The sequence below is a fragment of the Asterias rubens genome, chromosome 1, assembly GCF_902459465.1.
Source record: "Asterias rubens chromosome 1, eAstRub1.3, whole genome shotgun sequence".
In the NCBI taxonomy this organism is placed as follows: domain Eukaryota; kingdom Metazoa; phylum Echinodermata; class Asteroidea; order Forcipulatida; family Asteriidae; genus Asterias; species Asterias rubens.
Genome location: NC_047062.1, coordinates 33,480,985 through 33,494,914, shown reverse-complemented (window position 1 = coordinate 33,494,914; position 13,930 = coordinate 33,480,985). Strand labels below are relative to the sequence as shown.

At 37.5% G+C, this 13,930-nt stretch overlaps 1 long non-coding RNA gene across 1 annotated transcript; it reads left to right on the top strand.

Moving 5' to 3' along the window:
- The first annotated feature begins 2,840 nt into the window (after positions 1-2,840).
- On the top strand, positions 2,841-13,587 carry LOC117294582. Its single transcript, XR_004519581.1, has 3 exons — positions 2,841-2,928; positions 12,871-12,968; positions 13,518-13,587. It is a non-coding gene; the product is annotated as an uncharacterized LOC117294582 (long non-coding RNA).
- The last annotated feature ends 343 nt before the right edge of the window (positions 13,588-13,930 follow it).

The window sequence follows — 13,930 nt, the reverse complement described above, 5'->3', positions numbered from 1 at the left end:
CGGTGTAGAAATGAGACTTTTAGTTTTATAAAAAATTAAGAAAGTTAAGGGGGCGGGAGGATATAATTATAAAGACTAAGTTAAAAACTGATGCGATGACAAGATCTATGTTTGAGTAAAACAAAATTTATAGAAAGCATTCGTTCGTAGCGTATAATTGCCAATGAATCTCACTCGGCTTAATATGGCTTTTCTATTTTAAAAACATGCTTCCTTTGTTAAATCGTTTAGTTTAGATTTCGCGGCGGTCGATCGGTGTATCATATGGGCGGCCAAAAGGGCCAAAACTAATAAATTTATACACTAAAGTACAAAACAAAAATCTAAGAAAAGAATTGTTATTAAGTGAAGACAGAGTCAATATTTAAGTAACAAAAATACAACAACGATCACACATATTCTTTTGTGGGTAGTGTTTCTGTGTTTTATACCACAAGCTGTAGTATAAAGCAAGTGTTTTGAGATTAACTGTGTTCCATTATTAAACTGTCGCTGCACTTAACAGAATATTGTTTTTATTTTATTCCCATTTAGGCTAGCTGCAGACATGCTACTGTCAGATGAAGTCTACCTCTACCTAGCTCTTCAGAAGTATATGCAATATGGGATTACAGCCCAGCTTCAAGATTCAACGATGTCTTCTCCAGGATCCCATGAGTCGGCCTGTGAATACCCGCTCGGCAGCAAAGAAGCTCTCAACCATGAAGAAGGTGGTTCAGCTAATGGAAGGAAACCAGGAGAGGCTGGGTTGCCTCCGCTGAAGTAACAATCTTCAAGCGAACCATTCCAGAGGCTGTCAATCACTTGGTCACTGCCCATCCTTTTAATCTTGATGAAGTGGCCATGCCCTGACACCTTGAATTGGTTGAGCTGTGTACCAGGTTCAGATGAAAACATTGCCAGTGTCGGATCAACTGGCTACTTGGGCTGTAGCGATTTACACTCCCAGACGTGTATCTACCAATGAACAGTTGAAGAACAGGTCTAAGCTGCTGTGCAGAGAGAGTCTTGTATGTGTATTCCTTGTGTCGCTGCTCCTCCATCCTACTGAAATATTCTGGAATAACCTCAACTCTGATATTAAAAAGTCTTGTTATTTAATTCATTCTAAAAGAAGCTGAAACAGCACATATCTTGAATATGTGTTTGTAGATATTGTAATGTATACACTAATTGTACAAGGACTGTTATGTCGATAATTATATATATTGATTAGTCTGGTCAGTGTCATTGTTTGTTTGTTTATGCTTTCCTTGTTTTGTGTTGTTTTCTTGTTCTTGTTCTGTCCAAGTCCTTGTCTGTCTCAGGGTAATGCACAAAAGCATTATGCTTAACCTTTTTCCTTGCATGTTGACTAGCACGTTAATTTCTTTATAGTTATTACCTTTGAAATGTCTATACATTGTATTGCTGTTTAATTATTTGGTTTACCAATTTCATTATTATACTCATGTTTATTTGTTTTCAACTGTATGAACTGAACTGAACTGAAATATGTCACGGTTTTACCTGTGTTATGTTGTATTATAGAAGACCAGTCAACATATATTTTCCTTCGTCTTCTATACTTCCTTGCAGAATAAATAACATCAGTTCACATAGGAACAACAAAAGCCGAGTCCTCTGTCCCAATTATCTGACCTTCAGGTCAACTAAGGGTCACAATACTATGTGTTCTGACAACATGATAGCATAACATGAAACCAAGCAAATGTGTCGACTGAGTTATTGTGTGTGTATATTAATGTTAAATTTGCATCAGGGATAAAGAATATTAATTTTGGTTTGAGAAAAGAAACCGAAAAACACATTATTTCACTATCCAAGCTCCAAACATTCTTATTCTTATAAAAATTGTGGCCAAAACGTGATCATTATCTTTTAAAAAGAAATGTATCAAATTCTTGGTTGTTCTTTTCAATGTAGAGAACTTTGTTTTTGTTATGCAAATAGGTTTCAGTAATCCTCTTGGCGTATGATCACGTGGTTCGTTTTGAGAGCAATTTTGCTATGTTCTATTATTCTTAATGTTGTAGTGTTGTTTAAAAAACAAATCCCTTTCTTTCAAAAAACAAATAAGGAAAGCTTTTGTCATGTTACGCCCATGTTTCAACATTTTTTACTGGTCATAAACAAACGTTTACACGCGCTCTCCTCCAATAGGAATAGCGAAACTCTCTAAGGTATGAATGTTGTTTAAAAACAAATCCCTTTCTTTTCAAAAAAACAACTAAGGAAAGCTTTTGTCATGTTTTTAGGACCTTTGAACGTTTGGCGGAAATCAGATTAAAGAAATCCAAAAGCCCCCCGCCCCCCCCCCGCCCCGCCCCCATTCCCCTTGTAAGATTTAAACATTATATTATAAAGCTTTAATTTCTCCCTACCCCTTGTTAAAAACAGCCATCGCACCTTCCAGAAACGAATAAAATTTGTTAGTTATCGGATGGGAAATATTGATTGACTTTTAAATTCTCCTTACCTTTACAAGAAACGTCTGTCGTATTCTTTACGTGTCGTCCATTTAACTTCAGGGGACATTGTTCTTCTATTAAACAATCCATATCCCGCTGGTTAAAACACTGGTTGATAATTAAATAAGTGCAGTACACGCAAGTAGAAATCTTAGATCATCCCCATTAAAACTAAATGGTGTCGTCCTGTAAAAGCTCCGCCCACATTTACTGCCTTGTTTGGTGATGTTTTTGGTGATGTGCCAATGAGAAGTTTTGGCTTTTGTTATGCAAATGAGAACGGGTGGCGTGACCTAAGGCCAGGGGCTGGGTTTTTTCTGCTTTTAGCTTCTTGCCGTGCGTGAAACTTGAACTTTCTAGAAACAATGCCTGGCATCAAAAAGTGTCCATCACTTTGCTCAAAAAAATTGTGTTTTTTATCGCAATTCCGAGAGTAACCACTGGAAAGAGTGCGACGGTAAGTTGAGAATTTCCTTGTCTTATGAACTAAAGTGTAAAAAAGTAATTTTATTGGCATAGAAGGAGGAGTTTGGAAAGTTTTCTTCCCCAAAAGTGTTAGGTTTGAGACGCATGAGTTTATGCGTTGTTCAGTCCAGAGGCAGCCAACATTTTTATTGAAAATTGCGGGTGCGAATTACCAAACAGGAATTCATTTGTCTCATTATTTTGTTAGAAGAAATTACTGTAAATCTTTTTAAAGGTTTAGAGCACGACCGAAGAAAGTGTACGGCTCAAAGCCCTTGCGCGCTTGCTGCGCGAAAACTTTATTTTTTGTGTTCTCTGTATTGTTGTTGGGTCCACGTACATAACGTACGCGGCATGTGCAGTGTCGTCAGAATCTCAATTTAATCTTTCCTCATGGTTCATGGTTCGTCGCAATAGTCAAGAAAAACAACAAAGTTACGGGTTGTAACAACTCGCCAAACAATTCCCTTTCCTCTTGGACTTTAGCTGACAAAAAATTAGTAGAAGAAATGTTTTTTTTTAATTCATTAAAACATTTGCTCCAAGAGTATTCGAATACGCAAAGAAGTACATTGCTGTTTGCTCAATTTGGTACTTTCACAATTGCGCCCTCTTTTGGCTAAAATATCTGAAATAATTACCGTTTTTCATATGGTTTAGTGAAGTTGAAATTTTAATTTCTGACGAGAAAAGGTATCAATATTGTATAATAGATACCAATACCATTGTACATTGGCTGAACTTCAAATTCAGACCCACTTCTAGCTGGGGCTCCGCAATGAAGAAAGAAGATTTTCTGAAACATATATTTGATGTTGGTGGTCTTTTTTTTGGGTGCTAAAGTTGATGTGCGATGCTTTGCAAAATGGCTCGTACCCATGAACTTTTGTAATCCTTTTTTTCAGTCATGCTTTATTTTGGAAGGGGTACGCTGCAGGAGGCCAACATGGCATTTTTTGGTCGCAGTAGCAATCCCCATAACAAATCGTTTATGTACAAAAAAGCATTTTCCCTTTTTATTCTCTATTTTTTTTCAGGGAGTGGGGGCACTGGAAATTTGTGCAAATCATTAATCTTATTAAACAACCAAATTTGTCTGGTTGCAACATTTTTTTGGTCAAGCAGATTTGCTAAGTATTCAAGCAATTGTTGCTAGATGCAAAGTCTTTTGCCAACAAGATTTACTAAACGTGTAATTTTCATAATTTCATAAAGCACAAAAACTCGCTCAGCACAGAAGGGTATTGCTTGGAAGAAACAGGTTACCAGGCAAAATTACATTAAGTTTGTAGTCCGACACAATTTTTGCTTAGCAAACAAATTTGTCAAGCATGTTTTTTTCTTCACAGCTACACATTTGCTAAGTATTCAAGCCATTGTTGCTAGATGCAAACTGGTTTTTGCAAAACAGATTTGCTATAGCGTGCAGAATTTTGCAGAGCAGATATGTGCTAAGCATACAAATAAATTTTTGCAAAGCAGATTTGCTAAGAATTCAAGCCATTGTGTCGGTTCAAACCTAATTTTGCAGAGCAGATACATGCTAAGCGTGCAAGCTATTCTCAGTTGTTGCAAACAAAAAATTCAGCTGATTTGCTAATCATGCAGGCCGTTATTACTGGTTAAAAAATAACTTTAGCTAAGCAGATTTGCTAAGCTAGTGTTCAAGCAATTTGCTAGATGCAAACTTGTTTTTGCCAATCCGGTTTATTAACTATTATATATTCATTTATTATTATTATGAGTTAATTTTTTAATGTTTTCCTTTTTTGACGGGAGGGGGGGGGGGTCACAAATATAAGAAAATCACATAGGGATTTGTACATTTGATCAATTTTATCAATTTTTTCTTTTGGGGAATTGTTTTCCTTTTTTGTTTACAACTTTCATTCTATTCTTTTATCTTAAAAATAATCTTATTTTTTATACCTGAAAATTGTTTTAAAAATACTTGCAAAAAGTCAAAGTTCGAGCAGCGACCATTTGTCAACCAATGTTCCGTGGTAACCTAGGCATATAGTACATGCCGAGTACCAGTCAAAATTGACCATTGGTCGACAATAGTCAACTATTGAACAGTCACCAAGATAAAACGACTTGTGCAATAATGATAATGCAAATGGGCAAATTAAAATTTTGAGAAAAGTTTATTAGCAAAATCGTCAACCCCATGGTTCGTCGTAACCCTCTGGTCTAAGACAGATCCACCATCAATAAAATTATTTCAAAAAAGTGGTGTGTCATTGCCGAGCCGATAAGGGCACCGGACTCATGCTCTGGTGTTTCTTTTCAGCAGAGTGTATGAGAGCCCTGACACTTGTGACCTTAAGCCAGACACTTGACCATTATAGCTGCATCCTTCAGATGGACTAAAGCTGTATGTCCCGCATGTTATGTATTGCATATAAAAGAACCCAGTGTACTTATCATAAAGAGAATGGGCTCGCCCCTGTGTTCATATTGCGCAGCATATTGCTCCACAGAACCTTGTAAACCGTGACCACGGTGCTATAAAGAATAGGTTTCACATAATACTGAGTGCTTTAATACGCCCCTGGGCATGTGATAAAGAGCTATGTAAAATAATAAATTATGGGTTTCTGATATAAAAAGACTAACTTACGAGTTTGCGGTTTGATGAGTTGCCTTGCTGTCCATCACTGGGCAAGTCACATAATAATGTTAGCCTCAATGCTTCCAAGTTTATCCCAGTATTGCACTTCTTAGCTTCCACTGCATGCTTACTGAGCAAATGGAATGTTTCATTGAGCCAATTGCCCCAACAGTTTCCAGTGTTGTAGAGACCGGTCTCGAGACCAGTTCTGCCGGTCTCGTGTCTCGGTCTCGGTCTCGCCACCCTGTGGTCTCGGTCTTGGTCTCGGTCTCGGACCCTTACGGTCTCGAATATTTAGCTGGTCTCGCTTCGAGACCGCCTTTTCTTACCATTAATGCAACACAGGAAATAATTTGTTAATAGTTTTTCATCGGGTCCGTTGAAATCATGTTGGGGTGCGAGCTATACACAGGACGTGTTCTTTCCTAACGATTAGTATGTCACTGGAAACTCTACGAACCGTAATGGGAGAGATTGGGAACATCGTGTATTAACCAATAACTCATACCCAGTGCAACCTTATTAGGGTTCGATCAAATTGAGACAGAGTTTTCAGTGCTGTATACAATGTACTACACGTTAGGAAAGAACACGCTCTGTGTATTACGCACTATGTACATGTACATGTACACGTAAAATCACAAACATTGGATTACGGGAATCGCCGCTTGAAAAAAATTGCGTTTCTGAAAATAATAAACAAAACAATACTTTTAGATCACATTTTCTTCAAATACAACAAGATCCCTGAGCCAGTGAACGGAGAAAAAAATCGCGGCCGATGTATGATGGAAACCAGACCAATGTTATGCATGTGTTTTAGAAGCCGCCTGCGTGCCTTCGGTATTTTTTATTTTAATTTGTTGTCGCCCATCAATTTCGTGAGCTCGAAATTAATGTAATCCCGGTCTTTTTTTTCCTCGATCCTCGCTCTTTTTTTGTAGCTTACAAATCCGTAATCCAAGTTATTAAAAAAAAAATGGCCTAAACACAATTCCAGCATCCTCTGCACCGGTGGAAAGAGTTTTCAGTAGGGGTGGCACTATCATGCCCCCCTGCGCATCGTGCTAGACTGTCAGCAGAAATGTTGGGCATGCTGATGTTTTTAAAGTGCAATGAAAAAGTTCTTTAAATTATGCCACAGATAATCAAGGCATTTTTTTTCTTTTTAAGATGTACATTTTTCAACTGACATAATGTACATTTATAATATTTGTTTCACCCAAATAAAGACTTAATTGAAGAATTTTCCCATCGAAAAAATTACATAAATTGCTTTTTCATATTTGTGCTGGGGTGGGGGGTCGGGTCATTCATACAAGTTGATGAGGATCCTAAAATAACGTTACATTCTAAGTGCACATGATTGATGTCTGGACCTAGTTGACAAGATTGAGACTGATTTAGTTTTTCTTTTCGATATGAAAGGGAGTCTTGAATACATCCTTTGAAGTAGCTTGGAGTTTACAATTGTTTCACATGTTTATTTGAGGATGAATTGTGTACACAATCACCCATACAGTTTAACAACTTTGCTTGACTCTTTTATTGTGTCAATTTTCATTAACGTCTCGGTCTCGGTCTCGGACTTTTATGGTCTCGGTCTTGGTCTCGACCTTCTGGTCTCGGTCGCGGTCTCGGTCTCGGTCTCGAGCCTTCAGGTCTCGGTCTCGGTCTTGGTCTCGAACTGTTGGGTCTCGACTACAACACTGACAGTTTCAAGAGAGAAGTGAGACCAATGCATGTAGTGTCAACAAATCAGGGGCCAATTTCATAAGGCCTGTAGCAGAAAACTCTTGCTTGACAGAGACTGGATACCAGCCAAAATTCTATAAAGTCTACATTGTAGCAACTAGTGCCCTACTCATTTTTTGCTCAGCAAAGTTGCTTAGAATTTTATTTTTGCTGAACAGCTTGATGAAATTGAACCCATGCATGCAGCTGATGACTGGGTGTTTCTTGGTCAAACCACATTCACTCTCCTGGCCCACTCAATTACATTTCACTACACATTCACATAAAGGCCACAACTAATTCCAGACATTCATGGCTATTCTTACCTTTGGGGCTGATGTATTCTATTGATTGACTGATTGATTTATTTGATTTATTGCTATTTATTTACAAGTATACACTTAAAAATTGCCTTGGTTCTCCTGTTTAAAAAAACAAAACAAAAAAATATTGTTTAAAATTAAGGAATGTTTCAAATCAATTCAATATTCACACCATGTTTGCATGTCTGTAGACATATTTATGCAAAACTTGTGGAAAGTGCACATTTGTATTAATGCAAACTTACTTGCAATTGGGCTGATGCAGTGATTATTTTTTATTAAGGGAATAAAGGGTAGCGACAAGTTCTTCAACGCTGTTTAAAGCCAACAGGGTCGACTGCCGAGTGATAAAAGCCCAAGCCTTTATCGCACGGCAACGACCTTGCATGGTCTTAAATGGACGTTTAAGAACGAGTCACTACTCTTTTATTCCCATTCAAAAATGCCCTTTTGTTAAAAAATGTAAAAAAAACCACAATTATAGACACTTTAACAATTGAAAATTCAAAGTTTTAAATAAGGGAATCAATGTGTGGTGAAGAGGTTTTCAACTAGTGGTTTAATCCCAACGAGGCCTGGTTCTTGATAATTTTACCGAGACGAAGTCGAGGTAAATTATAAAGAACCAGACCTCGGCGGGTTTAAACCACTAGTTGAAAACCGATTCAACACACTTTGATTCCCATTCATAAATACCTTTTCGGTCAAAAACATCATCACTTTTTGGTCAAAAAGTAAAATAAATGCAAAAATTATAATTGTTAAATGATTTCTTTCAACACAACACCCCTCCAGCTATGAAATGGTAAAGCCGTCCGCCGCCCTCGGGTAAACAACTCCTTATAAGGGAATGCTGTGCACGTATCGCATGATGTGGCACAACTGTTTCAGCCGTTGCTCTCGACCAATAGAAACTGTCTTATAAGAACAGGTACAAGGTCGCGTGTCACGCCCATGAATTAACATGTTTTACCGGTCATAAACAAAGGTTTATACACAACCACGTGACGCGCTCTACACCAATAGGAATAGCGAAACTGTCTGAGGTATTTATGAATAATTTTTTTCAAAAACTTTCTGAAGAATCTGTTTGATGCACGTGGGTTGTGTGCACGCACGCGCGCTTAGGTTACGCGCAGGAAGCGCGGTTAACACGCGGAAGCCAGTTAGTTGTAAACACTCTTTTCATTATCAAAGGTTTATACACCCCCACGTGATGCGCTCTCTACCAATACTCTCTTTCTATAATAGAGTGAAAAAGCACTCTTTGAATTGCCATATGAAGGACAACTCTTTTTTTGAGTGGACTTCCACTCTTTTAGATTGAAGTTTGCATCTTTTTGAGTGATTTTTTACTCTGTTCTGGAGTGAAACCCCCTCTAACAGAGTGAAATAATCACCACTCTTTTTGAAGAGCCATATAAGGGACCCTTTTACATTTAGAAAGTAGGAATAGCAAAACTGTCTGAGGTATTTATGAATAAGGGAATCAATGTGTGCTGAAGAGGTTTTCAACTAGTGGTTTAATCGCAACGAGGCTTGGTTCTTGATAATTTGGTTCAAATCATTTAGTAAAAAACTCTAGGGTTCGATCAAATTGAGACAGAGTTTTCAGTGCTGTATACAATGTACTACACGTTAGGAAAGAACACGCTCTGTGTATTACGCACTATGTACATGTACATGTACACGTAAAATCACAAACATTGGATTACGGGAATCGCCGCTTGAAAAAAATTGCGTTTCTGAAAATAATAAACAAAACAATACTTTTAGATCACATTTTCTTCAAATACAACAAGATCCCTGAGCCAGTGAACGGAGAAAAAAATCGCGGCCGATGTATGATGGAAACCAGACCAATGTTATGCATGTGTTTTAGAAGCCGCCCGCGTGCCTTCGGTATTTTTTATTTTAATTTGTTGTCGCCCATCAATTTCGTGAGCTCGAAATTAATGTAATCCCGGTCTTTTTTTTCCTCGATCCTCGCTCTTTTTTTGTAGCTTACAAATCCGTAATCCAAGTTATTAAAAAAAAAATGGCCTAAACACAATTCCAGCATCCTCTGCACCGGTGGAAAGAGTTTTCAGTAGGGGTGGCACTATCATGCCCCCCTGCGCATCGTGCTAGACTGTCAGCAGAAATGTTGGGCATGCTGATGTTTTTAAAGTGCAATGAAAAAGTTCTTTAAATTATGCCACAGATAATCAAGGCATTTTTTTTCTTTTTAAGATGTACATTTTTCAACTGACATAATGTACATTTATAATATTTGTTTCACCCAAATAAAGACTTAATTGAAGAATTTTCCCATCGAAAAAATTACATAAATTGCTTTTTCATATTTGTGCTGGGGTGGGGGGTCGGGTCATTCATACAAGTTGATGAGGATCCTAAAATAACGTTACATTCTAAGTGCACATGATTGATGTCTGGACCTAGTTGACAAGATTGAGACTGATTTAGTTTTTCTTTTCGATATGAAAGGGAGTCTTGAATACATCCTTTGAAGTAGCTTGGAGTTTACAATTGTTTCACATGTTTATTTGAGGATGAATTGTGTACACAATCACCCATACAGTTTAACAACTTTGCTTGACTCTTTTATTGTGTCAATTTTCATTAACGTCTCGGTCTCGGTCTCGGACTTTTATGGTCTCGGTCTTGGTCTCGACCTTCTGGTCTCGGTCGCGGTCTCGGTCTCGGTCTCGAGCCTTCAGGTCTCGGTCTCGGTCTTGGTCTCGAACTGTTGGGTCTCGACTACAACACTGACAGTTTCAAGAGAGAAGTGAGACCAATGCATGTAGTGTCAACAAATCAGGGGCCAATTTCATAAGGCCTGTAGCAGAAAACTCTTGCTTGACAGAGACTGGATACCAGCCAAAATTCTATAAAGTCTACATTGTAGCAACTAGTGCCCTACTCATTTTTTGCTCAGCAAAGTTGCTTAGAATTTTATTTTTGCTGAACAGCTTGATGAAATTGAACCCATGCATGCAGCTGATGACTGGGTGTTTCTTGGTCAAACCACATTCACTCTCCTGGCCCACTCAATTACATTTCACTACACATTCACATAAAGGCCACAACTAATTCCAGACATTCATGGCTATTCTTACCTTTGGGGCTGATGTATTCTATTGATTGACTGATTGATTTATTTGATTTATTGCTATTTATTTACAAGTATACACTTAAAAATTGCCTTGGTTCTCCTGTTTAAAAAAACAAAACAAAAAAATATTGTTAAAAATTAAGGAATGTTTCAAATCAATTCAATATTCACACCATGTTTGCATGTCTGTAGACATATTTATGCAAAACTTGTGGAAAGTGCACATTTGTATTAATGCAAACTTACTTGCAATTGGGCTGATGCAGTGATTATTTTTTATTAAGGGAATAAAGGGTAGCGACAAGTTCTTCAACGCTGTTTAAAGCCAACAGGGTCGACTGCCGAGTGATAAAAGCCCAAGCCTTTATCGCACGGCAACGACCTTGCATGGTCTTAAATGGACGTTTAAGAACGAGTCACTACTCTTTTATTCCCATTCAAAAATGCCCTTTTGTTAAAAAAATGTAAAAAAAATACAATTACAGACACTTTGACAGTTGAAAATTCAAAGTTTTAAATAAGGGAATCAATGTGTGGTGAAGAGGTTTTCAACTAGTGGTTTAATCCCAACGAGGCCTGGTTCTTGATAATTTTACCGAGACGAAGTCGAGGTAAATTATAAAGAACCAGACCTCGGCGGGTTTAAACCACTAGTTGAAAACCGATTCAACACACTTTGATTCCCATTCATAAATACCTTTTCGGTCAAAAACATCATCACTTTTTGGTCAAAAAGTAAAATAAATGCAAAAATTATAATTGTTAAATGATTTCTTTCAACACAACACCCCTCCAGCTATGAAATGGTAAAGCCGTCCGCCGCCCTCGGGTAAACAACTCCTTATAAGGGAATGCTGTGCACGTATCGCATGATGTGGCACAACTGTTTCAGCCGTTGCTCTCGACCAATAGAAACTGTCTTATAAGAACAGGTACAAGGTCGCGTGTCACGCCCATGAATTAACATGTTTTACCGGTCATAAACAAAGGTTTATACACAACCACGTGACGCGCTCTACACCAATAGGAATAGCGAAACTGTCTGAGGTATTTATGAATAATTTTTTTCAAAAACTTTCTGAAGAATCTGTTTGATGCACGTGGGTTGTGTGCACGCACGCGCGCTTAGGTTACGCGCAGGAAGCGCGGTTAACACGCGGAAGCCAGTTAGTTGTAAACACTCTTTTCATTATCAAAGGTTTATACACCCCCACGTGATGCGCTCTCTACCAATACTCTCTTTCTATAATAGAGTGAAAAAGCACTCTTTGAATTGCCATATGAAGGACAACTCTTTTTTTGAGTGGACTTCCACTCTTTTAGATTGAAGTTTGCATCTTTTTGAGTGATTTTTTACTCTGTTCTGGAGTGAAACCCCCTCTAACAGAGTGAAATAATCACCACTCTTTTTGAAGAGCCATATAAGGGACCCTTTTACATTTAGAAAGTAGGAATAGCAAAACTGTCTGAGGTATTTATGAATAAGGGAATCAATGTGTGCTGAAGAGGTTTTCAACTAGTGGTTTAATCGCAACGAGGCTTGGTTCTTGATAATTTGGTTCAAATCATTTAGTAAAAAACTCTCTTTTTTTAAACAAATTTGAAAAACCTTATCATTTTGGGCTATAAGTTGTGTCAACCAATTACACTTGGTGATAATTTAGGCCACACCCACAAAATACAGTTAATGTTTATATTACAAAAACTATACAGCCTTAAGTTTTAAATGTCATGTTTACATAATTGTATAACAGTGGGCTGATTTGTTTCACTGTACATTTAACAGTTAATCACATTGATGAGCCACTGGGTTATACTAGATTGGTTCTTTAAACATTATTTCAAATAATGCAATTTTTGATAAAGACATATTTACATCCTTGGTTGCTCAGATACAACAGTTCTCGTGCATTCTTTTGAAAATGTGAAAAGAACCAATTGGTTCCAAGCTAATAAAGGTTCTGCGCTCTCCTCAGCATTGTTCAAGGCTGTTTTGGAAAGTAAGCCGAAAATGTCTTTGTTTTATAAGCTATAACATGTTTTATAGATTATTTAAAAAAAAAAATGGTTGTTTGGGCTACAACAAAATTATTGTCTGAAATATTTGTTTCTAACAATAGGTTTGTTGTTTTGTTTTCGTTCCTGCAGCTCCAGTCTTCAAAACATCAACATGTCAACAATTGAATGTCTGAGACCCACTTATCATCATAAAACCTGGCATAAAGATCTACCTTCTCTGTAAACAGGTAAATTGCAACACTTACAGTCCCAATTCCTTCTTCCATATCCAAAGTGAAGGATTCAGACTGACTTGGGCCAGTAGGCTCAAATGAAAAGTGCACTTTTAATGATTAAAACTTGAAACTAAATCCATGCCATGATACAGAACTTTGTAAAAACAACTCTAGAACTTTGGAAAACCCAAGGGGCCCCATGTGCCCCTCCACCTTCTCCATGATAGGGTTAAGTGAAACTTGTTTGAGGGAAGAATCATTATGACTGAAACCAAGCCTACAAAGTTCATCACTGAACTTAAAATGTTGGTTTGTTTTAACTGATGATAAATTTCACACCAACACAAAAACCTCAAGCAAACTGTTTAAGGAATTTGACCCCATAATCCCCCCCCATCTCCAATCACTGTTGCTTAAAATAGTCTTGATTTGCACAAGTTCCTCTGATTATTTTTTTTCCAAATTTTTGGTGTTCTGCAAGTAATTTTGATACTAATTCTAAGCTGAAAGCAATTCATTTAAAAGTAAACATTTGAGGTCAACTGTTTCTTTTTTTCACAGGAAGGCTTGCCATCTCCAAAGATGTCTACACTTCAACAAGTATGTCTAATAAACTGGCCTGTGATTAAGGAACTGCTCTTTTTGATAAAAAGGTAAATTTGCGAAAAAGCAAATTAGTAAAACTTGCTCCTTATTTAAGCCTGATGTAAACATTACACAAAATCATTTAATGGGAAGCAAGTTTACATGGTGCAAATGTTTTTTATTGTTTTGGGTGTAGCAAAGAAAAGTTGACTAGAGTGGGATTTGAACCAACTACCTCCAGGTTAGCGTGCTAGCGCGCTACTCTACCAACTGAACTTTACTAGCCTGAGGATGGGGGCCTCCCTATTTTGTTGTCATCTTTGTTTGGTGTGCAAGTAAGAACCCATACAACCATATGACTTTGTATTGGCTACAAATATTTGTTTTTA